This window comes from Lygodium microphyllum, chromosome 30 (genome assembly GCF_053477565.2).
Source record: "Lygodium microphyllum isolate KBCC chromosome 30, Lygodium_microphyllum_v1.1.10, whole genome shotgun sequence".
Taxonomy (NCBI): Eukaryota; Viridiplantae; Streptophyta; class Polypodiopsida; order Schizaeales; family Lygodiaceae; genus Lygodium; species Lygodium microphyllum.
The window spans coordinates 116,070,861-116,098,454 of NC_141164.1; the positions used below are offsets into that span (position 1 = coordinate 116,070,861).

Genomic DNA, 27,594 nt, shown 5'->3' on the forward strand with positions numbered 1-27,594 from the left:
AATGGAACCATTCACGGCATGATGTAACATGCAATGAAACACTAGAATCCAAAAGTCAGCACTGCGTATGCATAGAGTGAACCTCAGTTAACGGCATAGCATCACAAGAACTAGGTGTGAGCATGTACTCCCCATCAGAGTCATCAGTCTACATGACATTTATCTCCTTGATTTTCACACTGGATTTTGCAGACATAATGCTACGATCAGAGGACTTTTCTTGTACTTTGTCTTTTCCCTTCTCTTTGGGCTTCTCATTGCGCAACTCATGACACTGGGCGTATATGACCTTCTTGCCACAATGATGACATGCCACATTAGCATTTTTTCCATGAGACTTGCTTCGCAACTTACCACGCGACTTAGATCTAGACTTTAGCGGGTCTCTGCCACATCCATACCCACGGTCATTCTTTCCATTACCATCTCTGCCTCTAATAATCAAAGCATGAGACACACTAGAGACATCCAAGTTTTTACGTTTGATCTCTTTTTACAAAAGAGCACTCTCTACGTCAGGCAATTTCAAAATAGTAGCAGGAGCACATAAGGTAGTGCGAAATACATCCCATGACTCACTCAGAGTCCCAAGTAAAAACAATGGCGTAACCTCATCATTAAAGGTAATGCCCTGTGAAGTTAAGTTCTTGAGAATAGCATGGAACTAGCTTAAATGAGCTGACATTGTCATATTCTCCTTCATGCGCAGGTCCATAAGCTGCTTTAGCCAATACATTTGACTTGCTGGACTTTTCTTGTCATAGAGGTTCTTAATTTTATCTCAAAGTTGCCAAGCACTCTATGCTTCCTCAACCACATTGTAATACATCTGTTCAGTGAGAGACAAGATGAGGGTGGACTTGCATAACTCATCAAGCCCATCCTATTTGTCATCAGTCATAGTTTCAGGCTGCTCGTCATGCATTCTTAGTGGCTTTATCTGCGATTTCTGCACCAATAGGTGCCAAACTTGGCTCTTCCAATAGGCATAATTCGTACCATCAAGCGTAGTGATGTTGAAGATAGCACTATAAGTGGAAGAAGATGCCATACTGTAGTCCAAAATGGTGCAGACAGTTCAAAACTACTTGCTGTTTTCTGCTGTAAACAACCAAAATACCACCAAAACGAAGGCAAAATAACCACGATCTGATAGCTAATGATGCTGCCCACCAAGTACCATCAAAAGTTAATAAAATCAAGGTGATTCAACATGAAAATTCCACGTCAGTCCGTGCATAACTGCTTGTTGTAATAAATTACAGCCAAGTACAATGAGAGAAAATTGTAGGCAAAATGAACGCACCAAGTCAACCACTGACTGTCAAAGTATAACCAGCATCAAGCGGGTATAAATCAACATGTGACAATCATACGGACATCGAGCAAACATCCAAGCATGTCAAATGAATCTGTCAGTAAGCTGGCACACCCCTTGTGTAATAGGGCAAAGTGTACTCAACATTGGCAAGACCTGGCACAAAGAGGTGTATGCTCAAGGAGTGCAAAGTCCAAATCAGCCCAAGTACATATGTGAGGACCACCACATATCAACCGTGCAACATCCAAGTGAAGATCCTAGTCTCAAGTATCCGAATGCTCAAGTAGCATAAACCGCTTGCTCAATGTCTGTCAAGCGTATCAAGACGCTCCCATTGGCACAAAAGCTGTAAATATCAAGCAAATAAGCTCAACAAGGGCATATGATAGCACGAGTGTGAGAAGATCCAAGATCAAGCATCAATAAGACCTCATGAGCATATAGGTCATGTAGCATCTGTACATAGCATCCATAGACATCAAGTACATTTAAAATGTATGCCTATGGTTTGTCTATGGTTTTGAGCTTCGATTGAGCCACTGTTTGCTTAGTTTTGGACATTTATTTGCTGCTGGAATATTCAGGTTTGAAGCTTATTTGCTTATGTTTGGATATACCTGTTGGATTCGGGCTATGTCTTGGATGTATACATTGATGTAGTGACTCTCAGGGGTCAACATAGAGCTTGGATTTGCTCTCGAATCATTGGTTGAGCTTAAGCTCGCTTCTCATAGCATTGGTATCTTCATCTCTAATATACTTATGGCATGTACTTTGCTTATGTCTGACCGGTCTTGACATGCTTAGTCTATGCCACTACTACATGCTCCTTACATTGTTTGGAGTAGGATGCTACTGAGCCTTGCTTTGGATATGGCTGTCGAGAAGGAGATCCAATGAGTGTAGGTAATCAATAGGAAGTTGAAGGAGTCACGAACCAAGTCAGAATGCTCGAGCAACCATGCTCTGATATCAGTTGAAAGGTGAGAAGGATCGAAGCTTGTTTGGAAGATCTATGGCGGGATAGCAAGAGCAAGAAAGAGAGAGAGACCAAATGGGAACTCCAACAGTCACAATGTGTGACCGGGCCTTACTTTATTTAAACTCACTAAAAGAATAAAGAAGAAAGTGACAGTGGCGGGTATTGTCAGTGTAGTAATACACGGGCGGCTAAACAGAGGCACCTTTACCCCCAACATGATCAACTCGTATCCACTGCATGCAAACTCTGTCATACCGTCAGCTTGTATCCACCTTGTACCTACTTAATTAGTTTATTATAGCATTAGATGGTAGCTTTACTGGGACCTGGAAAGTTTCCCAGACATTTTGTATGGAACGTTTTGGTCTCATAGGCCGCCTTGGCCTTTCGTAGATCTTAATATAACTTTTTTTCTTTCTTTCTTTCTTTCCTCTTCTTTCCATTCTTTTCTATTCCTATCTCTCAGATGGCTCTCCCCTATTGTTCCACTGATGACAAATTACCTCATCCTGATTACCTAACATGGAGTGCTGTTATGAAAGTATGGTTTATATAGAAGTGGTCGTGATATGTTGTGTTTGGAGCTTGTAAGCATTTTGAGCATCTTCCTCTTTTGGTTGATTTTGACGAGGATAATTATGAAGAAGCTATGCTCACATGGGATACTAATGATGCCTATGCATATTCTGCCCTTCTTCATTGCATTTTCAAAGAAGTTCTTTCGATAGTCGTCGCCTGCAGGATTTCTCTCATGATTTGGGTAAAGCTTTAGATGTTGTATGAGGCTCCTTTTTGCCTATGCATGCTCTCACTCCTTAGGGACAACTCTAGTAGATGAAGTTCAAGTCTAAGGATACTATTTAGTCTTTCTTACTTCGTGTCACATAGGTACAACACGAGCTTCGACACATGTAGTTTGCCCTTTCAAAGGCTCATCTTGTGGGGAAATGTGTTGTACAAGCTCCCTTTGGAGTTTGATAGAGTGGCCAATGCTTTGAGGGCTCAGACATCATCGACACCCGTCACTTTTCTATAGATATCCTTGATGCTTATTGAGCATGAAACATCTATGCGTTGACAGGGGCGGTTTCCATCATAATCTGGTGGTTCCAGTGAGGCGTTTATAGCTTCAGAGAGGGGTGACAAGAGGAAAAAGTTAAAGGCCCAGTGTTATCACTGTGGTAATAACGGATGTTTGTGCAAGGATTGCAAAGATTTAGCGGCTTCAAGGAAGAAGAAGGAGGAGAAGAAGAAGTCGGATCTGGTCTAATCCACTGAGTCATCCTCTTCCTCATACTACAACTTGGATCCTCCGGCCAAGGTGCAGAAATGATCATTTTCTTTAGATCGAGGGAAGTGCTTGGCAGCACTTTCTTCTTTTGCTTTCTAGCGCAGGTGATGGGCCTCTCAATGCACAAAGCACAATTTGTTCTGTGCACTGCACCATAAGGCTCCCTGGCCTTCCTTCTCGCACCATATGCCGGCACAGGGCGGGATGCACAGTTGCACCATCAAATGCGCACAAGGCATACAATCTTTGCACAAGTGACTGTGAGGATTACATCAATGGGTTTCAGGAAAAGGCTGTCCTTCTGTATCTATCAACAGAGAGTGAGACAGAGGGTGGGATGAGTGTGACTGGAGTTTCTTCAATCAATTACCGAGAGGTGAGATTGAGGGACGCTACGACACTTGGAGTGAGGTATGTTCCACTTTTCCTCTGCACCCACGGGATGGGTCTTTCCCGTCAACACAAGACACGTCACCCTGTTCTGTACACTGCACTGTAAGGCTCCCTTGCCTTCCTCCTTGCACTTATGCCAGACGGGTTGGACGCACTAATGCACCATCAATTGTGTACCCTGGCATACTCTTTCTGCACCATTTCCCCCTTGTCGATTCCTCAATCGGGTACGAGATATGGGTTTCAATCCTTATTCCTCGAGTGATATTAGTCATGGGGCGAGTGACTGTTCTTTCATTTCATTTGCGTGACTGTGAGTGGAGTGTAATATCCCTCATCATCAACAACGAATTTCCTGCGATTGCTTCAATCAGCTACCTCCCTGGGTGTTGCCACGTGGTCCCTGCCATGAAGGACGTGCGTCGAGAAGATGCCTTGGTACCTCCAGAAGCCGACTACAACAGTGGATGTGCCATCAACATTCAAACTTGCTTCTTGACAAAATGGGCCAAGTTTTTCTAACCCTCCCACTTTGGTTTCTTCGTGACGGTCATGTTTTAAGTGTGGGGACGTTAGTGGATGGTCTCTGGCGTTGTTCTAGGTCCCTGTTGCTCGGTTAACCCTATCCGTTAAGGTCTTAAGTGTGGGGACGCGTCCCTGCGCGTCTACATTGCATACCCTTCTGCATATGCCTTACCCTGCTCATGCATGAATGCCATGAGTTGCTTTTACCCTGCTAGGGTCCCTTCCCACCCACCCGGTTATGTTTCACCCACCCTTGGGATTGTTCCCTTGCAATTTTCCTTCATTCCCTGATTTTGAGGTCCTTCCATGTGCATGCACCCTACGTTCACCAAAGTCCAAATCCAACCTTATAGCCCTGTTCCTCCCTTTGAACGGCTCATTTTTCCTTTTTAGCTACCCCTGTTCCGGTGCACGGTTTTTGAGTTATTAATTTTTGAAGCATTTTGCCCACATTAGCCGGTTTTCCATGTGAACGTGCTTTGCTTGCTCCGGAACCATGATCTGACATCATAGCCCTGCCATCCACTTTTCCCCTGACATTTTTCATTTTTCCTCCGTGTCATTCCGATACACGGTTTGTCCATGATTAATTTTTTGGTTTTTTACACATTTTTTGTGCGTATTTTTGACATTTTTCCATGTGAACCTGCCCTCTTGGCATCGAAAATCCAATTTGATTTGACCCTCGTGTCCTCCGTGTCTTTCCCTACCTTTTTCCTTTTTTCTTCTCCCTCTTTCGACTTTCGGATTTTTACTTCTTAATTTTTAAATACGTTTTCGGGAGTATTTTTGGAGTTTTTCACATGTGAACCCCTCCTATTTCCACCGGAACTGTGGTTTGACATGATAACCCTGTGTCCCCCCTTCCTGCGGACATTTTTCCTTCTTACTGCATGTCATTCTGGTGAACGGTTCGTCTGATATTAATTTCCGATCCCATTTTCGAATTTGTTTTTTGGGTTTTTCCAATGTGAACGCGTCTTATCTCCGTTGGAATCATGTTTTGATGAGATAGGATTGTCGGACACATCTTTCTGCACAGTTTTCCTTTTTTCTGCAGCTCATTCCGATGCACGGATTTTTCGATATTAATTTTTATTTGCGTTTTTTGGTTCTTTTTTTGGTTTTTTTGCATGTGACTGCCCTTTCCCCCTCCCGAAACCTCCGTCATATATTTTTTTTGTTTTCCCCCTGTTGTCTTGTCGACTTTTTGTTTTTACGCTATTTCGTTTTGACGTCCGGATTGGGAGTTATTAATTTTTCTTTATTTTTACGTGTATTCGCGCGCCCGTTTTGCGTGTGAACGCGCCCTTTTTCGATTTTACGCGTCTCCACATGCCCTGTCGTGTTCGCATGACCCGTACCGTCATCCCGGTGCCATTTCAATCTCGTTACGGCAAATTTTTTTACCCCGCCCCGCGTACGTGCGCGAGTTGGAGGTACGCGTCCATTCATTCCTACCCTTCCCCTTTCCTTGGGCCCTGTCCACCCCCTACCCTTTTGGGCCCTGCTCACCCCCTATTCCCCTTGGGCCCTGCCCACCCCCTACCTCTTTGACCCTGCCCATCCCTTCCCCCCAACCACCTCCTCTGTTCCGCGACCCCTTCCCCCCAACCACCTCCCTTTCCCTCTTCTTCCTGCGTCTCCTCCTTCTCATCTCCATCTCCTCTCCCCTCCTCCTCCTGCCTTCCTCCCCTCCTCCTACTCCTCCTTTCTCTTCTTCTTCCCCTTCTTCCTCCCTCTCCCCTCCTCCCACCCTCCCTTGCTTCCTCTCTCCTGCCTGCTTTCTTGCTCCTCCTCCCTTCCTCTTTCCTCCCCCGCCTTCTCCTCTTCCCCCTCCTCCTTTATCCTCCTTCTTCCCCACGCCTCCTCCACCTCTCCTTCTTTCCTCCCTCCCCCGTCTCCTGACTGCTGCTACGGCCGTTGCCGCCCTCTGGGACTGCCGCCGACGTCGCCTGCGGACTACCGCCGCCGCCTGAACCGCCGCCACGCCGCTTGGACCGCCGCCTCCCGCCTGTGACCCCATCGCCCGTCTCTGTGGATTGTCGCCGCCGCCCTGTCGGAGCCGCTGCCACGGTCGCTGCCGCCGTCGTCACCGCCTCTCGCCCGCCACGTTGCAGACGACGTAGCGTCCGCCGACTCCGTCCATCGCCGCGGCTCCCCGGCCGTGCCGCCGCCCTGCTCCCCTTTCCCCTCCTCCTCTTCCTCCTCTCCTTCTTGCTCCTAACTAACCTAGGTTAGTCCTCCTAACTGGCTTTAGTTCATTAACTTAACTAGGTTAACTAACTTTAATTCAATTACCCTAACCCTAACCCTAGTTACGATCCCTAACCCTAACTCTAACCCTAACCCTAACCCACCTTAGGTTACATAACCCCCTTTAGGTTAGTTTCTACTAACTGGACTTATCTGACTTATCTAACCTGACTAAGCTAACAAGACTTGACTTGGGTAGACTATCATGACTTACCCAGACTAACCAGACTTAACTGACTTACTTCTAACGTACTTATTAAATTAACATGATTTATATGATTTAATTAATTTCTAAATTAATTTTCCCATCAAAATAATTCAGAAAAATTTCTAAAAATTCCTTTTGCATCTTGCCGATTTTTGGGAGTTTGTCCGTTGAAAATTACCCATCCTAAAATTTCTGAAAATTACACATTTCCCAATTTATCCCCCAAATTATCAACAAATGTAGAAAATTCATTTAAAAATAGTAAAAACTTCTAAAACAAATTCTAAACCTTCTAAAAAATTTCCCTTATCCCCCTTCACAATTTTTTATTTATTTTTCATTTATTTTTCACTTTAAAAAAATTTATCATACATGGTACCCCTATTGTTTAAAAAAAAAAAATCAGAAATTTTCCTTAACATTCTCTATTTTATTTGCATAGATTTCATTATGGATATTTCCTCCATATTCATTTGTAGTTTATATTAATTTCCTATTATTATTTTTATTCTTATTTTTTTAAATAAAAACTAACAAACAAACAAACAAAACCAACAAAACACATCCACAACTCCTAATAACCACACAAACGAAATAACCAATCATAAATAATCACAAATTACAAAACTTACAAAACCAACAAAAACCAAATCAACCCCCCCCGCTAAGGTGTTGTTTTTGTTGTTTCGTCAGTGATCTTTATTTTTCCTTTACTAGATTCACTTCTTTTGAAGGACTCTTCCGTGCGCATTTCTGCATTACATACACATACCTTCCAGGTATTTATTTTATGTGTTTTATTTCTTTTCATTTTCCCCTTAATCATATATTAATTCTTAAAATGATCTCTTTAATTCATCCACAGTCTCCACGCGCATTCGCGCTCAACACACATATACTTTTTAATTAAAATAAACCCGCTGTTCACTTAGCACGCACTACCTACGCTACAGAGACTTTAACTTTGTATTAAAAAGAACCAGCCGTCACAAGAGCACGCGCTGGCAAAAAAACGCTCCACATCACCTTAATTTGTAATCAATGAACTTGCATTTAGAGACCCACTCGGGTATCGAAGTCTGAGAGTCGAATTATTGCACCGCTTCACCTAATAATTGATAACTTAATTTCTAATAAAGAACCGCCGTTTTCTTGCTAAGGTTTATCACCTAATAAAAATTCACCCATTCTTAATAATTTATTAAAATCAACCCTTCATTAAATTAATTTCCCCTCACTGCACTTAATTCGTCTGTTTAGTGAACCGTTTCGTGGGAGGGTATGCGCAGTCATTAGAGTTATTTTCTTAGTCCAGTCCTAGTTTATCACCGATGTAATATTGATATGTGTCGGATATGGTATTGTTTTGGTTTACTGTCTTTGTTACGATTATGGGTACGGTATGCAGTTTTTTCTTTTCTTGCCTGATATGGGGTTCTGGGTATTTGTTTGCTGCATCGCATGAAGCTTTCGGTCGCATTTGTCTCAAGGTCACGTCGAATTCTTTCTAGGATGTGGTTTGCTTGGGGTTAGTTGGTCGAGTCACGTTTTCTTGTTTGGTTATTCTCTTATCCTTGGATTTTTGTCTATTGCTTTGCAGTCATTCTCCTTGATTGTCTGTGTTTGTGATGTGTGTGTAACCATTTGAATGGCGCCTTCTCATGCTCCTCCCCCTATCCAGTACGTCCCATTAGTTAGTAGGGATTACTCTTCCCTACTTACTTTTGAGCCTCTCACGAAGACAGGACTTGCTGCTTTTGTGGCTACTTCTTTTCCATTGCTTCCAGAGGATCCGTCGTTATGTGATGAGTTCCTGGCCTCTTACAGCAAGAAGACAGGCCTAGTCCAAGGAATTTCTATGACTTTGACATCTCGAGGCTTAGGGAAGGCTCTGTCTCTTCCCTTCAAAGGTGAATCTTTTGTGACCACTCGTCAGCTTTTCTCTAATGAAGAGATTCTAAAGCTGTTGCAAAAGCAGACAAGGGAAATGCTGGATGTTAAGAAGGTGATAAACTCTTCAGGAGTTTCCTTTTCTATGATCACTGATCCCGTATGGAAGACGATCTGTCAGTTTTTGCAGGACAGGTTTATGCCTGCCAAAACACCATCCCAGTACTTGTCCAAAGAGCTTTTTACAGCTTCCAGGATGGTGTTGAAAGGAGTTGCTATTGATTGGAGCACTTACCTCCTCACTAAAATGGATCAGCATTTTGTCAAAGTCACGAGGGATAGTGTTACCAATGTCACATATGGATCATATTTGTCTGCCTTCTTGACCGATTCAGGTTTACAGAAGACTGTATCTTCACCTTCTCCATCAGATCCAGTACCTCCTCCTCCACCTTCAGAAGAGTCAACACCCATTGACATCGAGAAAGATGATTCTCCGCCTCCCCTAGTTATACAGCGCAAACGCTTGAAGCGGGTAGCGGATAAAGCTTCTTCAGTACTTCCTTCAGTACCTATTCCTGCTACCTCTGGCAGTGAACTCCCTGGGTATCTCACTTGTACTAACCTGTTTAGAGCGCATTGAGAAGGATCCTTGGAGATCTCAGTTCCCTCCCTGAACAGTCTCGTTTCAGGAGATGCGATTCCTTTCCTCTGTAAAGATATTCAAAGTTCCATTGAATTGTCAGTGACAGCCTGTGTTCAACAGCTGTACGCGTCTTTTTATGAAGAGCTCATGCAGTCTAAGGACCAGTTGCATAATGCAACATCTGAGTTAGCTTCTGCTAAGGATACCCTAGCAGATTTATTTAAGCAAATGGAACAACAAACCCAACTGGTTGCCACCCAAAGCGATGAGATTTCTTCTTTGAAAACCCAGTTACTCGAGGCTGAATCCCAGGTTACTAGCCTTTCAGAGGAGAATGAGAGGATATCCAGAGAAGCGAAGGAGTTCCAAGCTATCTTAGATGACAAACTTTCAGCTTTACAGATTGCTAATGACACAGTGGCCAACCAAGCCTCCCAAATCCAGCAATTGCAAGATCAGCTTGCAAAGTCCCGCTCTGTTCTTCCAAGCCCTAATGTTCTATTGATTCCTTCTCTTTCACAGCAGGACTTGGCTGCTCTTCAGAGACAGTCTACTTTGTGCCCTCTATTCCAAGATAAAGTGGAACGATTGCAGTCCAGAATGGACTTGTTATGGTCTATATTTGAGCAGTTTCAGGAATATGTTCTACCAGACCATTCTTTATTTGTCCACTACCACTTACAGAAGTTGGTCTTCTACATGAAGCTTTCCATGATGGATTTACCTTTTCCAGAGAATGGCTGGAGTGGGGCTTGGTCTGCTGAGTTGTTGACAGAGGTAGTCAGAATGGTCTTTGAAGATTCTGTCACACCAGATACCATGTTAATGTCGTACATGTATCTACGAGGAGACTTGTTAATTCCAGATGAGGTGGATATTGCATGGTATGTGGGGCATGTGGTCATACAGGCTGTTTTGTATGTCAATCATTTGGAGTTGCGCATAGCTGACATGTTCCAGAGTTATTTCTCCAAAGTAGCTGATTGTCATGATAATTCATGGCATCCCATGATTGATTCGGTGGTCCTAAATCAACGACAGAACACAGCTCCTACCTCTGCCCAGAGTACTAATCAACTGAGGATGGATCTCTTAGCCTATCTTTCAAAGCATAATCCATTTGATGCTACCTTTTTTGATGCCTATCATAGACGATCTCTCTTAGGACCTTCTGTTCCTATTCTTCTCTATTATCAACAAATGGCTCACCGCTATGCTATATATCGTTCCCTTTGTCAATCTAATTCTACAATTATTTTATTCCTTCTTTTCCAACCTTCATCTTTCTCTCAAATTCTCATTTTTACATATTGTTGCTTTATTGAGGATAGGGTATTTTTTCCTTCTCCGCCCTATCCTTCTCCATCCATTAATGTACCATCTACATTTCCTATTTATCAGTTAGCACCCTTCCTTAGTGATTCCTTCCAAATTTCTGTCACTCATTCTTTAACTTTTTCTTCTTTTTATGATTTTTCCTATCCCTCACTTCATCCACTTTTCCTTATTCCATTATTCTCTCCTAACACTTCTATATCTCAACCACCTCAGTTGGTTAGTGACTGTGACGGGTTTGATAATTAGATTTCTAGAAGAAGGGGATGGAGTTTGGATGATTGCCTTACAAGACCGCAGATCAATTGGCCAGTAATTCGAGGAGAATGAACAGCTTTCAGTCAAGCTTATCAGAACTATGTTCATTTTGCTCAGCAGTATTCACAGTCTGTAGATCCTTCCGTGAGATTAACTGCTCACTTTGCTTGGTATCTGGCATATATGCATAAGCACTCTCATAATGATTCCAAGCCTATTCCAAAGTTGTGCATGAATGTCAATGTAAACACTAATTCCCAGGAGCTGGATATATTGTATTTTCATGCCCTTTGCTTGCCTAGCAGATACCTGGTCCTGTTGGAAAGGATGTGCTGTCTCCAGTTTTTTCAAAATTCTTGCAAAAACTTTGTAGATGAATCATTGTCTATGAATCGTTTCCGACAACATCAATCTTTTAAGACGGATCATCTTCATTGATACCTTTCCCATGTATGATGGATGCTTTTTAATAAAAATATCTCTTTTTGGAGCAAAACCCTTTATACATTAACATCGCTTATCAAACAAGAAAATCACAACAAATTTGTAAAGGATATAAGAGTTTACTTCTTCTTCATCTGCATCTGCTTCAATTCTGTATCCACGAACTCATCACCACAAATCTCCAAAATGTAGCTCGTACACGAAATCCAATAGGAAACCACCACGTTCGTTTGACATAAATGAACTCACAACACAAACACTAATACACAACACAACCATCTGAATGACTCCTTCAAAAAGAGAGATTTTCATTAAAAAGCATCCATCATACATGGGAAAGGTATCAATGAAGATGATCCTTTTAAAAGATTGATGTTGTCGGAAACGGTCCATAGACAAGGATTCATCTACAAAGTTTTTGGGAGGATTTTGAAAAAACTGGAGACAGCACATCCTTTCCAACAGGACCAGGTATCTGCTAGACAAACAGAGGGCATGAAAATAGAATGTATCCAGCTGCTGGGAATCAATGCTTACATTGACATTCATGCACAACTTTGGAATAGGCTTGGAATCATTATGAGAGTGCCTATGCATATATGCCGGATACCAAGCAAAGTGAGCAGTTAATCTCACGGAAGAATCTGCAGACTGTGAATACTGCTGAGCAAAATGAACATAGTTTTGATAAGCTTGACTGGAAGCTGTTCATTCTCCTGGAATTACTGGCCAATTGATCTACGATCCTGTAAGGCAATCATCCGAACTCCATCCCCTTCTTCTGGAAATCTGATTATCAAACCCGTCACAGTCACTAACCAACTGAGGTGGTTGAGATATAGAACTATTAGGAGAGGTAATGGAATAAGGAAAAGTGGATGAAGTGAGGGATAGGAAAAATCATAAAAAGAAGAAAAAGTTAAAGGAGTGACAGAAATTTGGAAGGAATCACTAAGGAAGGGTGTTAACTGATAAATAAGAAATGTGGAGGGTACATTAATGGATGGAGAAGGATAGGGCGGAGAAGGAAAAAATACTCTATCCTCAATAAAGGAACAATATGTAAAAATGAGAATTTGAGAGAAAGATGAAGGTTGGAAAAGAAGGAATAAAATAATTGTAGAATTAGATTGACAAAGGGAACGATATATAGCATAGCGGTGAGCCATTTGTTGATAATAGAGGAGAATAGGAACAGAAGGTCCTAAGAGAGATCGTCTATGATAGGCATCAAAGACGGTAGCATCAAATGGATTATGCTTTGAAAGATAGGCTAAGAGATCCATCCTCAGTTGATTAGTACTCTGGGCAGAGGTAGGAGCTGTGTTCTGTCGTTGATTTAGGACCACCGAATCAATCATGGGATGCCATGAATTATCATGACAATCAGCTACTTTGGAGGAATAACTCTGGAACATGTCAGCTATGCGCAACTCCAAATGATTGACATACAAAACAGCCTGTATGACCACATGCCCCACATACCATGCAATATCCACCTCATCTGGAATTAACAAGTCTCCTCGTAGATACATGTACGACATCAACATGGTATCTGGTGTGACAGAATCTTCAAAGACCATTCTGACTACCTCTGTCAACAACTCAGCAGACCAAGCCCCACTCCAACTATTCTCTGGAAAAGGTAAATCCATCGTGGAAAGCTTCATGTAGAAGACCAACTTCTGTAAGTGGTAGTGGACAAAGAAAGAATGGTCTGGTAGAACATATTCCTGAAACTGCTCAAATATAGACGATAACAAGTCCATTCTGGACTGCAATCGTTCCACTTTATCTTGGAATAGAGGGCACAAAGTAGCCTGTCTCTGAAGAGCAGCCAAGTCCTGCTGTGAAAGAGAAGGAATCAATGGAACATTAGGGCTTGGAAGAACAGAGCGGGACTTTGCAAGCTGATCTTGCAATTGCTGGATTTGGGAGGCTTGGTTGGCCACTGTGTCATTAGCAATCTGTAAAGCTGAAAGTTTGTCATCTAAGATAGCTTGGAACTCCTTCGCTTCTCTGGATATCCTCTCATTCTCCTCTGAAAGGCTAGTAACTTGGGATTCAGCCTCGAGTAACTGGGTCTTCAAAGAAGAAATCTCATCGCTTTGGGTGGCAACCAGTTGGGTTTGTTGTTCCATTTGCTTAAATAAATCTGCTAGGGTATCCTTAGCAGAAGCTAACTCAGATGTTGCCTTATGCAACTGGTCCTTAGACTGCATGAGCTCTTCATAAAAAGACGCGTACAGCTGTTGAACACAGGCTGTCACTGACAATTCAATGGAACTTTGAATATCTTTATAGAGGAAAGGAATCGCATCTCCTGAAACGAGACTGTTCAGGGAGGGAACTGAGATCTCCAAGGATCCTTCTCAATGGGCTCTAAACAGGTTAGTACAAGTGAGATACCCAGGGAGTTCACTGCCAGAGGTAGCAGGAATAGGTACTGAAGGAAGTACTGAAGAAGCTTTATCCGCTATCCGCTTCAAGCGTTTGCGCTGTATAACTAGGGGAGGCGGAGAATCATCTTTCTCGATGTCAATGGGTGTTGACTCTTCTGAAGGTGGAGGAGGAGGTATTGGATCTGATGGAGAAGGTGAAGATACAGTCTTCTGTAAACCTGAATAGGTCAAGAAGGCAGACAAATATGATCCATATGTGACATTGGTAACACTATCCCTCGTGACTTTGACAAAATGCTGATCCATTTTAGTGAGGAGGTAAGTGCTCCAATCAATAGCAACTCCTTTCAACACCATCCTGGAAGCTGTAAAAAGCTCTTTGGACAAGTACTGGGATGGTGTTTTGGCAGGCATAAACCTGTTCTGCAGAAACTGACAGATCGTCTTCCATACGGGATCAGTGATCATAGAAAAGGAAACTCCTGAAGAGTTTATCACCTTCTTAACATCCAGCATTTCCCTTGTCTGCTTTTGCAACAGCTTTAGAATCTCTTCATTAGAGAAAAGCTGACGAGTGGTCACAAAAGGTTCACCTTTGAAGGGAAGAGACAGAGCCTTCCCTAAGCCTCGAGGTGTCAAAGTCATAGAAATTCCTTGGACTAGGCCTGTCTTCTTGCTGTAAGAGGCCAGGAACTCATCACATAACGACGGATCCTCTGGAAGCAATGGAAAAGAAGTAGCCACAAAAGCAGCAAGTCCCGTCTTCGTGAGAGGCTCAAAAGTAAGTAGGGAAGAGTAATCCCTACTAACTAATGGGACGTACTGGATAGGGGGAGGAGCATGAGAAGACGCCATTCAGATGGTTATACACACACCACAAACACAGACAATCAAGGAGAATGCCTGCAAAGCAATAGACAAAAATCCAAGGATAAGAGAATAACCAAACAAGAAAACGTGACTGGACTAACTAACCCCAAGCAAACCACATCTTAGAAAAAATTTGACATGACCTTGAGACAAATGCGACCGAAAGCTTCATGCGATGCATCAGACAAACACCCTGAATCCCGTAGCATGCAGTAAAAGAAAAAACTGCATACCGTACCCGTAACCGTAACAAAGACAGTAAACCAAAACAATACCACATCCCACACATATCAGGACTACATCGTTGATAGAACTCTAAGGACTGCGCATACCCATCCCACGAAACGGTTCATTAAAAAGGGGAATTAAGTGCAGTGAGGGGGAATTAATTTAATGAAGGGTTGATTTTAATAAATTATTAAGAAATGGATGAATTTTTATTAGGTGATAAACCTTAGCAAAAAAACGACGGTTCTTTATTATAAATTAAATTACCAATTATTAGGTAAAAGCGGTGCTTTTATTCGAATCCCGGACGGCGATACCCGAAGGGATCTCTAAATGCAAGTTCATTGATTACAAATTAAGGTGATGTGGAGCGCTTTTTTGCCAGCGCGTGCTCATGTGACGGCTGGTTTATTTTAATTAAAAGTTAAAGTGTCTCTGTAGTGCACGTAGCGCGTGCTAAGTGAACGGCGGGTTTATTTTAATTAAAAAGTATGTGTGTTGAGCGCGAATGCGCGTGGAACTGTTGGTGAATTAAAGAGATCATTTTAAGAATTAATATGTGATTAAGGAGGAAATGAAAAGAAATAAAACACATAAAATAAATACTTGGAAGGGGTGTGTATGTAATGTAGAAATGCGCACGGAAGAGTCTCCCAAAAGAAGTGAATCCAGTAAAGGAAAAGTAAAGACCATTGACGAAACAATAAAGACAATACCTTAGTGGGGGGGTTGATTTGTTGTATGGTTGGTTTTTTAATGTTTGTAATTTGGGATTAGTGATGGTTGGTTTATGTTCGTGAGCTTATTATGTTTTGTGGATGTGTGTTGTTTTTTTGATTGTTTTTTTGTTTAATAAGAATAAAAATGATAATAGAGAAATCAAGATATATAACACATGAATATGGAGGAAATATTCACAATGGAGTGTATGCAAATAAAATAGAGAGTGTTAAGGAAAATTTCTGGTTGTTTTTTTTAAAAAACAATAGGGGTACCATGTATGATAATTTTTTTAAAGTGAAAAATGAATGAAAAATGGTGAAGGAGGGTGATGAAATTTTTTAAGAATTTTTTAGAATTTGTTCTAGAAATTTTTACTATTTTTAAATGAATTTTTTACATTTATTGGTAATTTGGGGGATAAATTGGGAAATATTTAATTTTCAAAAATTGTACAGTGGGTAATTTCCAGCGGACAAACTCCCAAAAATTAGTAAAAAGTAAAGAGAATTTTTAGAATTTTTTCTGAATTATTTTGATGGGAAAATTAATTTAGAAATTAATTAAATCATATAAATCATGTTAATCTAATAAGTAAGTTAGAAGTAAGTCAGTTAAGTCTGGTTAGTCTGGGTAAGTCATGGTAGTCTGCCCAAGTCAAGTCTTGTTAGGTTAGTCAGGTTAGATAAGTCAGATAAGTCCAGTTAGTAGAAACTAACCTAAAGGGGGTTAGGTAACCTAAGATGGGTTAGGGTTAGGGTTAGGGTTAGGGTTAGGGTTAGGGTTAGGGGTCCTAACCAGGGTTAGAGTTAGGGTAATTGAATTAAAGTTAGTTAACCTAGTTAAGTTAATGAACTAAAGGCCAGTTAGGAGAACTAACCTAGGTTAGTTAGGAGGAGGAAGGAGAGAAAGAAGAGGAGGGAAAAGGGGAGGAGGGAGGCGGCACGGCCGGGGAGCGGCGGCGGTGCAGAGTCGGCGGCCGCTACGTCGTCTGCAACGTGGCGGGGGAGAGGCGGTGACGACGGCGGCAGCGACCGTGGCAGCGGCTCCGAGAGGGCGGCGGCGACAGTCCACAGCGACGGGCGATGGCGTCACAGGCGGGAGGCGGCGGTCCAGGCGGCGATGGCAGTCCGCAGGAGGTGTCGGCAGCAGTCCCAGAGGGCGGCAGCGGCCGTGGCAGCGGTCAGGAGACGGGGAAGGGAGGAAAGAAGGAGAGGTGGAGGAGCCGTGGGGAAGAAGGAGGATAAAGGAGGAGGGGGAAGAGGAGAAGGCAGGGGAGGAAAGAGGAAGGGGGGAGGAGGAAGAAAGCAGGCAGGAGGGAGGAAGCAAGGGAGGGTGGGAGGAGGAGAGAGGGAGGAAGAAGGTGAAAAAGAAGGGGAAGGAGGAGTAGGAGGAGGAGAGGAAGGCAGGAGGAGGAAAACATGGGGAAAACAAGAAAAATATATGACGGAGGTTTCGGGAGAGGGAAAGGGCGGTCACATGCAAAAAAACCCAAAAAACGAACTAAAAAACGCAAATAAAAATTAATATCGAAAAATCCGTGCATCGGAATGAGGTGTAAAAAAAAAGAAAACTGTGCAGAAAGATGTGCCCGACAATCCTATCTCATCAAAACATGATTCCGACGGAGATAAGACGCGTTCACATGGGAAAAACCCAAAAAACAAACCCGAAAATGGGATCGGAAATTAGTATCGGACGAACTGTTCACCGGAATGACATGCAGTAAGAAGGAGAAATGTCCGCAAGAAGGGGGGACACAGGGCTATCATGTTAAACCGCAGTTCCGGTGGAAATAGGAGGGGTTCACATGCGAAAAACTCCAAAAATACTCCCGAAAGCGTATTTAAAAATTAAGAAGTAAAAATCCGAAGGTCGAAAGAGAGAGGAGGAAAAAGGAAAAAGGTAGGAAAAGATACGGAGGACATGACTGTTAAATCAAATTGGATTTTCGATGCCAAGAGGGCAGGTTCACATGGAAAAATGTCAAAAATACGCACGAAAAAGATGTAAAAAACCGGAAAATTAATAATGGACAAACCGTGTATCGGAATGATGCGGAGGAAAAAGGAAAAATGTGAGGGGAAAAGTGGATGGCAGGGCTATGATGTCAGATTATGGTTCCGGAGCAAGCAAAGCACGTTCACATGGAAAACCGGCTAATGTGCGCAAAATGCTTCAAAAATTAATAACTCAAAAACCGTGCACTGGAACAGGGGTAGGTAAAAAGGGAAATTGGGCCGTTCAAAGGGAGGAACAGGGCTATAAGGTTGGATTTGGACTTTGGTGAAGGTAGGGTGCATGCACATGGAAGGACCTCAAAATCAGGAAATGAAGGAAAACTGCAAGGGAACAGTCCCAAGGGTGGGTGGAACATAACCGGGTGGGTGGGAAGGGACCCCAACAGGGTAAAAGCAAGTCATGGCATTCATGCATGAGCAGGGTAAGGCATATGCAGAAGGGTATGCAATGTAGACGCGCAGGGACGAGTCCCCACACTTAAGACCTTAACGGATAGGGTTAACCGAGCAACAGGGACCTAGAACCACGCCACAGACCATCCACTAACGTCCCCACACTTAAAACATGACCATCACGAAGAAACCAAAGTGGGAGGGTTAGAAAAATTTGGTCCATTTTGTCAAGAAGCAAGTTTGAGTGTTGATGGCACGTCCACTGTTGTCGTCGGCTTCTGGAGATACCAAGGCATCTTCTCGGCGCACGTCCTTCATGGCAGGGACCATGTGGCAGCACCCAAGGAGGTAGCTGATTGAAGGAATCGCAGGAAATTCGTTGTTGATGATGAGGGACATTACACTCCACTCACAGTCACGCAAATGAAATGAAAGAACAATCACTCGTCCCATGACTAATATCACTCGAGGAATAAGGATTGAAACCCATATCTCGTACCCCATTGAGGAATCGACAAGGGGAAAATGGTGCAGAAAGAGTATGCCAGGGTGCACAGTTGATGGTGCATTAGTGCGTCCAACCCGTCTGGCATAAGTGCAAGGAGGAAGGCAAGGGAGCCTTACAGTGCAGTGTACAGAATAGGGTGACGTGTCTTGTGTTGACGGTAAAGACCCATCCCGTGGGTGCACAGGGAAAGTGGAACATACCTGACTCCAAGTGTCGTAACGTCCCTCAATCTCACCTCTCGGTAATTGATTGAAGAAACTCCAGTCACACTCATCCCACCCTCTGTCTCACTCTCTGTTGATAGATACAGAAGGGCAGCCTTTTCGTAAAACCCATTGATGTAATCCTCACAGTCACTTGTGCAAAGATTGTATGCCTTGTGCGCATTTGATAGTGCAACTGTGCATCCCGCCCTGTACCAGCATACGGTGCGAGAAGGAAGGCCAGGGAGCCTTATGGTGCAGCGCACAGAACAAATTGTGCTTTGTGCATTGAGAGGCCCATCCCGTGCGTGCAACACTTCATTCACACTTCTCACCTCTCATTTGATTTGAAAGGAAAAGACTGGTTTCTCGCCCCACCCTCTGTTTCACTCGTTGTTGATAGTTACAGAGGCAACCCATACTCACGTCCCCATCCGGTTAGGATGAAAGCTCACGTCACTCAAGGGGTTTGTTGATGAAGATCGCGTCGTCAGTTGGTGTTGAAGAGGCGTACCCAGGGAGGTAGCCATCAAATCGAATGTTGTATTGGACGACGGCGGCAGCGACCGTGGCAGCGGCTCCGAGAGGGCGGCGGCGACAGTCCACAGCGACGGGCGATGGCGTCACAGGCGGGAGGCGGCGGTCCAGGCGGCGATGGCAGTCCGCAGGAGGTGTCGGCAGCAGTCCCAGAGGGCGGCAGCGGCCGTGGCAGCGGTTAGGAGACGGGGAAGGGAGGAAAGAAGGAGAGGTGGAGGAGCCGTGGGGAAGAAGGAGGATAAAGGAGGAGGGGGAAGAGGAGAAGGCAGGGGAGGAAAGAGGAAGGGGGGAGGAGGAAGAAAGCAGGCAGGAGGGAGGAAGCAAGGGAGGGTGGGAGGAGGAGAGAGGGAGGAAGAAGGTGAAAAAGAAGGGGAAGGAGGAGTAGGAGGAGGAGAGGAAGGCAGGAGGAGGAAAACATGGGGAAAACAAGAAAAATATATGACGGAGGTTTCGGGAGAGGGAAAGGGCGGTCACATGCAAAAAAACCCAAAAAACGAACTAAAAAACGCAAATAAAAATTAATATCGAAAAATCCGTGCATCGGAATGAGGTGTAAAAAAAAAGAAAACTGTGCAGAAAGATGTGCCCGACAATCCTATCTCATCAAAACATGATTCCGACGGAGATAAGACGCGTTCACATGGGAAAAACCCAAAAAACAAACCCGAAAATGGGATCGGAAATTAGTATCGGACGAACCGTTCACCGGAATGACATGCAGTAAGAAGGAGAAATGTCCGCAAGAAGGGGGGACACAGGGCTATCATGTTAAACCGCAGTTCCGGTGGAAATAGGAGGGGTTCACATGCGAAAAACTCCAAAAATACTCCCGAAAGCGTATTTAAAAATTAAGAAGTAAAAATCCGAAGGTCGAAAGAGAGAGGAGGAAAAAGGAAAAAGGTAGGAAAAGATACGGAGGACATGACTGTTAAATCAAATTGGATTTTCGATGCCAAGAGGGCAGGTTCACATGGAAAAATGTCAAAAATACGCACGAAAAAGATGTAAAAAACCGGAAAATTAATAATGGACAAACCGTGTATCGGAATGATGCGGAGGAAAAAGGAAAAATGTGAGGGGAAAAGTGGATGGCAGGGCTATGATGTCAGATTATGGTTCCGGAGCAAGCAAAGCACGTTCACATGGAAAACCGGCTAATGTGCGCAAAATGCTTCAAAAATTAATAACTCAAAAACCGTGCACTGGAACAGGGGTAGGTAAAAAGGGAAATTGGGCCGTTCAAAGGGAGGAACAGGGCTATAAGGTTGGATTTGGACTTTGGTGAAGGTAGGGTGCATGCACATGGAAGGACCTCAAAATCAGGAAATGAAGGAAAACTGCAAGGGAACAGTCCCAAGGGTGGGTGGAACATAACCGGGTGGGTGGGAAGGGACCCCAACAGGGTAAAAGCAAGTCATGGCATTCATGCATGAGCAGGGTAAGGCATATGCAGAAGGGTATGCAATGTAGACGCGCAGGGACGAGTCCCCACACTTAAGACCTTAACGGATAGGGTTAACCGAGCAACAGGGACCTAGAACCACGCCACAGACCATCCACTAACGTCCCCACACTTAAAACATGACCATCACGAAGAAACCAAAGTGGGAGGGTTAGAAAAATTTGGTCCATTTTGTCAAGAAGCAAGTTTGAGTGTTGATGGCACGTCCACTGTTGTCGTCGGCTTCTGGAGATACCAAGGCATCTTCTCGGCGCACGTCCTTCATGGCAGGGACCATGTGGCAGCACCCAAGGAGGTAGCTGATTGAAGGAATCGCAGGAAATTCGTTGTTGATGATGAGGGACATTACACTCCACTCACAGTCACGCAAATGAAATGAAAGAACAATCACTCGTCCCATGACTAATATCACTCGAGGAATAAGGATTGAAACCCATATCTCGTACCCCATTGAGGAATCGACAAGGGGAAAATGGTGCAGAAAGAGTATGCCAGGGTGCACAGTTGATGGTGCATTAGTGCGTCCAACCCGTCTGGCATAAGTGCAAGGAGGAAGGCAAGGGAGCCTTACAGTGCAGTGTACAGAATAGGGTGACGTGTCTTGTGTTGACGGTAAAGACCCATCCCGTGGGTGCACAGGGAAAGTGGAACATACCTGACTCCAAGTGTCGTAACGTCCCTCAATCTCACCTCTCGGTAATTGATTGAAGAAACTCCAGTCACACTCATCCCACCCTCTGTCTCACTCTCTGTTGATAGATACAGAAGGGCAGCCTTTTCGTAAAACCCATTGATGTAATCCTCACAGTCACTTGTGCAAAGATTGTATGCCTTGTGCGCATTTGATAGTGCAACTGTGCATCCCGCCCTGTACCAGCATACGGTGCGAGAAGGAAGGCCAGGGAGCCTTATGGTGCAGCGCACAGAACAAATTGTGCTTTGTGCATTGAGAGGCCCATCCCGTGCGTGCAACACTTCATTCACACTTCTCACCTCTCATTTGATTTGAAAGGAAAAGACTGGTTTCTCGCCCCACCCTCTGTTTCACTCGTTGTTGATAGTTACAGAGGCAACCCATACTCACGTCCCCATCCGGTTAGGATGAAAGCTCACGTCACTCAAGGGGTTTGTTGATGAAGATCGCGTCGTCAGTTGGTGTTGAAGAGGCGTACCCAGGGAGGTAGCCATCAAATCGAATGTTGTATTGGACAGGAATATGTCGTCTGCTAGAGGACAGTTAGACGCTTTGCAGAGAGACCCAGGACACAGCGTACCAAGGGAGGCAGCTTCGGAATTGGATCCTGAGAATAGCAATTAATGAATCCACTTTCTGGACTGCTGGGTGTTGCCACCTTTTCCACAGCCAGCTTCCCGCCCAAGGGTGTTGACCACCTTTTCTTGGAACGAGGCCTGCTATGACAGGGAATTGCTTGCTTTTATCTCATAACAAATTTGTTTTTTTTTTCTTTCTTTTCTTTTTCTTGTTTTCCCCTATTCCCGAGGGTATTTCCACATTTTCTCGAAGAATAGGTCAACATGACAGGGGCCTAAGTCCTTTTCTCCCATGACCGATATGTTTTTTTTTTTTTTTTTTCGAATTGAGCAAGGGAATGGTAGAACTACCATTTGTCAGAACCAACCTCGCCACTGATGCTGGTGGAAAATAGAGGATAAGAGATCAAGGCTGGAAGGGGGGTTTGAGGAGACAGAGGGTTGCGTCCACTTCATCAGGAGTAATTGAAGAACGGCTATCAAAAGTAGCATAATAAGAAGTACAGCGCCGTGACAATGAGGGAAAAGATCAAGTGACCATAATTGTCAAGATCCCCAAGGAGGGAAGTACTTCTTCAGGCGATATCCATTGATCAGAAAGGGATCATCAGAGGCATCAATGGTCTGCACTTGGACAGAGCCATTAGGGTTGACGGCAAGTACCTTATAGGGGCCCATCCACCGCTGTTGGAGTTTGCCAGGAAACTTGCCAAAGCATGAATTATAGGCTAGGACCAAATCACCTTCTTTCAAGTCTTTGTGCTTGATGAAGCTATCATGGTAAGCCTTGCGTCGAGCTTGCGTGGCTTCCATGCACTGTAGAGCCATCCTACAAATTTCGTCCAAACATTCCAGGTGTAGGAGACGGCGTTGCAGTGAATCATCGTCCCTTAAACGCTCTTTTATAGCCACTCTCAAAGAGGGTAATTCCAGTTCAACAGGAAAAACAGCTTCTGTACCATATACCAGCTGGAAAGGTGTCTGTCCTGTTGCTGCTTTATGGGAGGTTCTGTACGCCCAGAGGGCCTCTGTAAGTCGATCGTTCCAATCACGACGATGTTCGGCAATTGTTCTTGTCAGAATCGAGCAGAGGATGCGATTCGTGACTTTGACTTCGCTGTTGGCTCTGGGGTAATAGGGAGTGGACTTGCGATGGCGGATCTTATACAACTCTGTCAACTCTTCCATGACTTTGTTGAGGAAATGAGTGCCTCTGTCACTTACCAGCTCTAAGGGACTGCCAAAACGGGTGATGATATTCTCGTACATGAACAGGGCCACGCTGTTACCATCGTCCCGCTTTAGGGCTTTAGCTTCACACCACTTTGTAACATAATCCGTACATACGAGGATGTATCGGTTCTGTTTCCTTCTGGTGGGAGGATCAATCGGACCTACGAAGTTGATGCGCCACTTCTCAAAAGGCTTCAAAGGAAGGATAGGTTGCAGTGGCATGGCACTTGTCTTGGTGGGTTTCCCCATTCTTTGACAAGCATCACATCTTTTACAGTAATCATATGCATCCTTGTGGATGGTAGGCTACCAATATCCTGCTAGCAGAGCCTTCCTGGCTATAGCTTCTCCTGCAAAGTGACCTCCACATGGCTTGTCATGGCAAGCCTTTAGAACAATCCCAATCTCATTTCCTGCAACACATCTTCGGAGCACTTGATCTTTGCCTTTCTTGTACAGTGCACCGCCTAACAGGGTGTAGGAGGCTGATTCTAACATGAGCTTCTTCCTTTCCCGACTAGAAATACCAGGAGGGTACTGTTGGGTTGCCAGCAGATTGGCAATGTCTGCATACCAGGGAGTTACAGTTTCTACCAAGAATAGGGAAGCATCAGGGAGGTCTGGATCATCTTGCTCCTCGTCTGCAGTTTGTGGGATATACGACAGATGATCAGCCAGAATATGGGAACGACCAGGCTTAGTAATCACCTCAAAGTCGAACTCTTGAAATAGAAGGAGGCATCTCATCATTCGTCCTTTCGCATCTGCTTTGTTCATCAGGAAGGACAGGGCCTCATGATCCACATAAAATTTAAAGTGGGTAGATAGGAGGTAATGGCGAAACTTTTCCAGGGTAAACACCATTGCCAAGCACTCCAGCTCTGTCATTGTATAGTTCCGTTCCCTATCAGTGACTTTTCGGCTTGCGTAATAGATCGGTTGATCCAACTTCGAGGAGCCCTTTTGGCAGAGGACAACACCTAAACCTTCAATTGATGCATCAGTGTGTACATGGAACTCTTTCGTCCAATCAGGAGGTTGCAGAATGGGTGCCTCAATCAGACACTGCTTCAAAGTATGGAAGGCTTTGTCACATTCTTCCGTCCAAGCAAACTCTGCATCTTTCCTCAGAAGCTTGTGCAAGGAGGTTGCCTTTGTCGCAAAATGGGCTATAAACCTTCTATAGTTATCCACATGGCCTAAGAATCCCCTCAACCGTTTGAGGTGGGTGGGTGTTGTCAGAGCTGCAATCTTTTCGATCTTTGCAGGGTCTGTTGATATCCCTTGTGCAGAGACAATGTGGCCCAACAGAACTCCAGAAGAAACCCCAAAGATGCATTTGTCGGGGTTGAGGGAAATCCCATACTCCCGGCATCGGTCAAAGCATTGTTCCAGGTGTTCCCAGTGTTCACGGATCAAACTATAGACACAGAAGTCATCCAAATATACCTCAATAAAGTCGTGCAGATGATTTTGAAATGCAGCCATCATGACTCGCTGGAAAGTAGCAGGGGCATTGCAGAGTCCAACGGCATCACTCGGTAAGCGTAGGTCCCCCATTCTGTGGTGAAGGTTGTTTTGGATTGGTCTTCTTCTACGATTTGGACTTGGTTGTATCCGCTGAATCCATCCAGAAGAGAATAAAGCTCATGTCCTGCCACTGTGTCCAACAACTGATCTGTGTAAGGGATAGGAAAGTGATCCTTCTTTGTCTTGGAATTAAGCTTTCGGAAATCAACACATATTCGCAATTTGTCATTCTTCTTGGGTACAACCACGATGGGTGAAACCCATTCACTATTTGCCACTAGATAGATGAACTCAGCTTCTAGAAGCTTCAGCAGCTCCGCTTTCACCAATGTGGAATAATTCGGATTCATTCGCCTCTGTCGTTGCCGTACTGGCTTGGCATCAGGCTCTAAGTCAATATGATGTTGACATATTGTGGGATCAATCCCCTTTAGATCTTTGTAGGACCATGCAAACACGTCCAAATTTTCTTTCAACAAGTTGTACAAGGTTGACAACTCCTCTTCTGGAAGGCTGCTACCCACCTTCAAGTGGCGTTCAGTGCCTTTTGCATCCACAAAGGTTAATTGCCTTTCACCTTCTACTTCACGGATGAAGGTCCCGCGGACTGCTTCTGGGTACAGATCCGACTCCTTCGAGGGAGTGGTGTCCTCTTCTGATGTCCCACTAGAACCCACTTCTTCTTTTGGTGGAGACTTAGGTTGCTCCTTAAGATGTTGAAATGGGATTAGAGTTGTTTCGGGTTTGGTTTCAAAATTAATTACCTCTTGGCTTGAAGACGGTGCATCATCATCATCTTTCTTCGGCAAGGATGGGTTAGGACGGCATGAGCCATTGCTAAAAGACGGCTTGTTCTTCTCAATCCACGTCTTATAAGAATTTTGCATATAAGAAGATCCATTGACCAGACCAAATGGTACCATCACCATTCTGTCTCATAGCATGAGCTCGTCTGCTTCTGAAGCTTCTGGAACTTCTTCCTCAAATATATCCTCTTCAGGTGGGATAGATTCTTCTGGCTCACTTTCATCACCTTCTTCGTCCATATTATATTTATCCTCTTCTGTCTCTGCTTCTGTCTCTGCTTCTGTTTCTGTCTCTGCTTCTGCTTCTGCTTCTGTAGACGCTCTGTAACAGATGAATAGATTCTCTGTTTCCTCTTCTGCCTTTGTCTCTGTCTCTGCTATGGCTATATAACAGGGAGAGCAGTACATCCATGCTTCTATCTCACTGTCAGAAGTGATTTCTGAAGTCATTCCTGGTTCAGGCAGGAAGTATTCACCCATTGATAATGGCTTTGCATCTTTTAGAAGTCGGCTTACAGTATCCACTGTTAAGGAATGTCCCACTGTTTTCTTGGGAAGGATCTGTTTGACAGCATCTTCGTCTGCTGATGTTCCATCTGTAGCCTCATTAGGGGAGTCAGAAGATAATTCCAAGGAGGTGGATCCATGTCCTTTTTGAGAACCATACAGTTTCAGCACCACTTTGTTGGGTCCTCTACCCAAGGTCAAAGTTCCTTTGAACCAATCCGTCCTTGCTCGGGCTTCAAAAAGCCATGGTCTGCCCAGTAACAGAGGATAGGATGTACCATAAGAGTTTGGCTTCACCACCAGATAGGTTAGCCAATAATCTTTTCCAGCCACTGTACTCTTCACATATGGGAGAATGCCCAAAGGCTTGATTCTACTCTGATCCGCCAAACTGATGAGCCATTGGGTGGGTTGCACATCTTGTAGGCCTAAATCCTTCATTGTAACATCCGTCATAATGTTTACTGATGAACCACCATCAATCAGCGCATTTGAAATAAAGCAACCTTCTATCCATACGCCAGTCTCTGAAGTACCCGGATCTAGGAAGGCGTTAGCCACGTCTACTTCTTTGACAGGCTCTAGAGCCTTGTTGGACTTTGTTGCCGTTGAGGGAGCAATCCTTAAACCACGTCTTCTTGTCAATATACTTTTGAACCTTTTCCGGCAACTAGGAGACAACATCAATAATTGTCGAAATGTGAGGTTTGGTTTAAAGATATCTAGATCTCTGACTAGATCGTATTCCTTAATAGGATCGATTGGCTTCTCTAACCGGTTAGGGAATGGGGCAACACCCATTTTCATTTTCCCTCTTTCTTCCAACAGGGGCATCATGGGAACTTCTTCTTTCATTTGTGGCACTTCCTCCTCTTCTGTATCCTGGACCTCTGGTCCTGTCTCTGTAACTATCTCTGTAACTCTCTGTGGCACTGTAGTGCTCTGTACGGCGCTATTAGGTTCTGTTCTGTTCTGTTCTTCTGATGGAAGATTGAACTTCACTGTTCTGGCTGGAGGGTTTTTTTCTTTCTGGATAGGTGGTTCCTTCTGCTTTGCACGAGTGATGGCAGCAACTTCCAATTCCACTAAATTAGAGGTAGGCTCTTGGGCCTTGGCCGGACTATCAGTAGCACTGTTTTTCATTGGGGCTGGGCTTGGACAGTCTTTTGCAGTGTGGCCTTCTCCTTTGCATCGACTGCATAAGGGCTTGTAATCCACTGACCTTCGAGGATTTGGACAATTTGGTGAGATATGTTCCTTTTCTCCGCATCTGTAACATTCCACTTCTGATCTCTGACCACCGCCAGATTGTCTTCCTCTGTAACTTTGAGAGGGAAATCTTCTGGGTCCGAA

The 27,594-nt window shown here is 44.2% G+C and overlaps 1 protein-coding gene across 1 annotated transcript in view; it reads left to right on the forward strand.

Annotated features, from left to right (window-relative positions):
- Positions 1–27,594, forward strand: part of LOC148010259 (cinnamoyl-CoA reductase 1-like) — a 124,843-nt gene that overhangs the window by 40,217 nt on the left and 57,032 nt on the right. The window lies entirely within an intron of this gene.